The sequence below is a fragment of the Bubalus bubalis genome, chromosome 3 (genome assembly GCF_019923935.1).
Source record: "Bubalus bubalis isolate 160015118507 breed Murrah chromosome 3, NDDB_SH_1, whole genome shotgun sequence".
Lineage (NCBI taxonomy): Eukaryota > Metazoa > Chordata > Mammalia > Artiodactyla > Bovidae > Bubalus > Bubalus bubalis.
This window is the reverse complement of record NC_059159.1, coordinates 13,613,398-13,616,015: the sequence shown is the minus strand read 5'-3', so window position 1 is coordinate 13,616,015 and position 2,618 is coordinate 13,613,398.

Sequence of the window (2,618 nt, the reverse complement as noted above, 5' to 3'; positions counted from 1 at the left end):
AAAAATGAAAAACAAAATAAACAAACAAAAAAAACCCCAAGCCCTTCTAATGGTCACTGCCCTAAATCTCATCTCCTATAACTCTCACCCTCACTCACTCTGGTTTTCACACAAGCCAGGCATGATCTGATTGCTCACAGCTCAGGGTTCCTGCTGTTGCCTCTGGCTGGAATCTCCATGCCCCAGCAACCTGCTCAGGTCTTGGCTCACTGGCCATGCCCTCCTCAACCACCTCCCAAGCACTATCACACCCAGCATGTATTTACGTGTCGATTTTCTGTCTTCCTCCCCATTAGAATGTTTGTTCACTTCACAAAGGCAGGAACTTTGGGCCAGATTAAGTGCACAGTCAATAAGCTAAAAGTGCCAGAAATGCCAGATATGAAAACAGACACACCAATGCAGTAATTAATATATAAGCACATTATTTTCAATAATTAGTATCACAATATGCATTACTGTGATTCTTTCTGGACAAACGTTTTTTTCCAGTCTGAATTTCTCTCTCCATTTTAAGTACCTTAGTCTTCCATTGCCAATTTTTCTCTTCTGAAACCAAATTCTTTCTTACAAAGCCACAAATTTAATCTCAGACTCACTCAAATAATAGATTTATAGTCTGTCTATAATACAGTACTTTTACCTATTTTCTCTGCCCATTACTCAGACTTTTATTGATTTCTTTCTTTAGTATTTATTGATTTATTTGGCCGCGCTGGGTCTTAGTCATGGCATGTGGGATCTTTAGTTTTGGTATGGAAACTGTTAGCTGTGGCATGTGGGATCTAGTTACCTGACCAGGGATCGAACTCGGGCACCCTGCATTAGGATCGTGGAGTCCCAGCCACTGGACCATCAGGGAAGTCCCTGGATTTCCTTCTTTATTTACTTCACTTGAATTTTTTGGTTTCCTTTGCCAGCTTTTCCTTAGATTTCAACTTGCTTTTGTTTTCACTACCTCCAAGCCTAGCAAGGAAGGGCTTCAGTTTGGTGTGGAGCCAACTAGACTTTTCTCCACCTACTTGGCTTCTCCACACTCCTATTTTTTGAGTTCTGTAAACTATAAATCTCTTTAGCCCATCACACCTTTGTTACTTTTTGTCTTTTCAAGCAAAGGATAGGCCTCCAAATCCTTTTGTCTACTCTAGTCAAACCAACTGCCCCCCAAATGCAGAACCAGAAAACATCTTACCCTAATGTGTCTCAGTGGGCTTTAGAGTGTGGTTTAGAAATCTGCAAGGGAATTTGGGGTTGCCACAATCGCTGGGGAGGAGGACGATATCAACATGTAATTGTATGCTGAACAACCTCGATGCAACAAACCTACACAATAGAATACAATGCCACATTTCATCAGACTTTTTGACATTCTGCCAGACCCTTCCTTATGTATCCGAGGCATAAACTCTTAGCTCCATTATGCATATGTCAAGCTATTTTTCATTTTGAAGTTTTAACACCCACTAAAAAATTTCAAAGACTTCTATGTGAAAAACAACGTAAGATTATACTTTGATATAGACAGAACTTTACCAAGACGTTGTATACTAGGTTGGAAAAATCATGCTTGAGGAACCAACAGAACACACCTGTGGCAGCTGTAATGTTTGTATTTAGTTATTGTGTTGTATACGTGTACAAGCAAATGACTACTTCTTTGTATTCTATGGTAAACATTTTTTAGCCTTTATATTTTGAAATATATCATTATCTTGCTATTTTGCAATGTTTCTCCTTTACAGCTAGGATGTCTTCTTGATTTTTTTTATAGTTATGTGTGTAGATGGGTTATATTATCCATAATTTTCATTATAGAACAGTAGGGGGAAAAAGGTCTATTCAGCATATATAAAGAGAGGTTGGTGCTGATGAAACTGAGAATTACTAACATAACTGTTGACCACTCAAAGATTTCCCGTTTGCTTCCCAGGCTACTGTTAACACTTGTACCATACCACACAGTACCTCATTCTCACTTTGAAGGATCGTAAGCCTTTTTTTTTTTTTTAAGGGATCCAGATGGTATGGATGATAATAAAACTAGTATGCTCCTTAAGAATTGGAAATCGACTCGTGTTTATAAACGAGATCTCATCTGATGCTCACAAGTGGGAAAGAGCAAATAAAATGTCTTTTTAAAGATTCTGCTTACCAACATAATATTTACCGATTATACTACCGAGTTACTCCCATACCTTCTCTTATGAGCTTTAAGAGATCCCACAGATTGATTAAGTCACCAAGATTTTCAACCAGATGAAACCTGAGAATTTTTTTCTTCGGGGTTTATTTCAGCTTGCTCCTGTAAGACAGGAGAAAACCGAGATCCAAGAAAACGTTAAGTGACTTGCCCATGGCTCTGAGAAACCATAATATTTCAAAAGAGAAGTGCAAGAATACGTATCATAGTCTATTCGGTTATACTAGCTTTTCTCACCGCGAACTGTAGATGAAAAGTCTGCCACCAAAAGCAAAATCAGACGGGGGCGGGGGTGGTGGGTGGTGGGGGGTGTGTGTATATGTGTGCGCGCGCGTGCACGCTCGAGCCCCGCCCCCAGGGGCTGTCCGCGGCGGTGCCTGACTGGCGGCCAGCGCAGGGGGCCTCGCGGGGTCCTTCG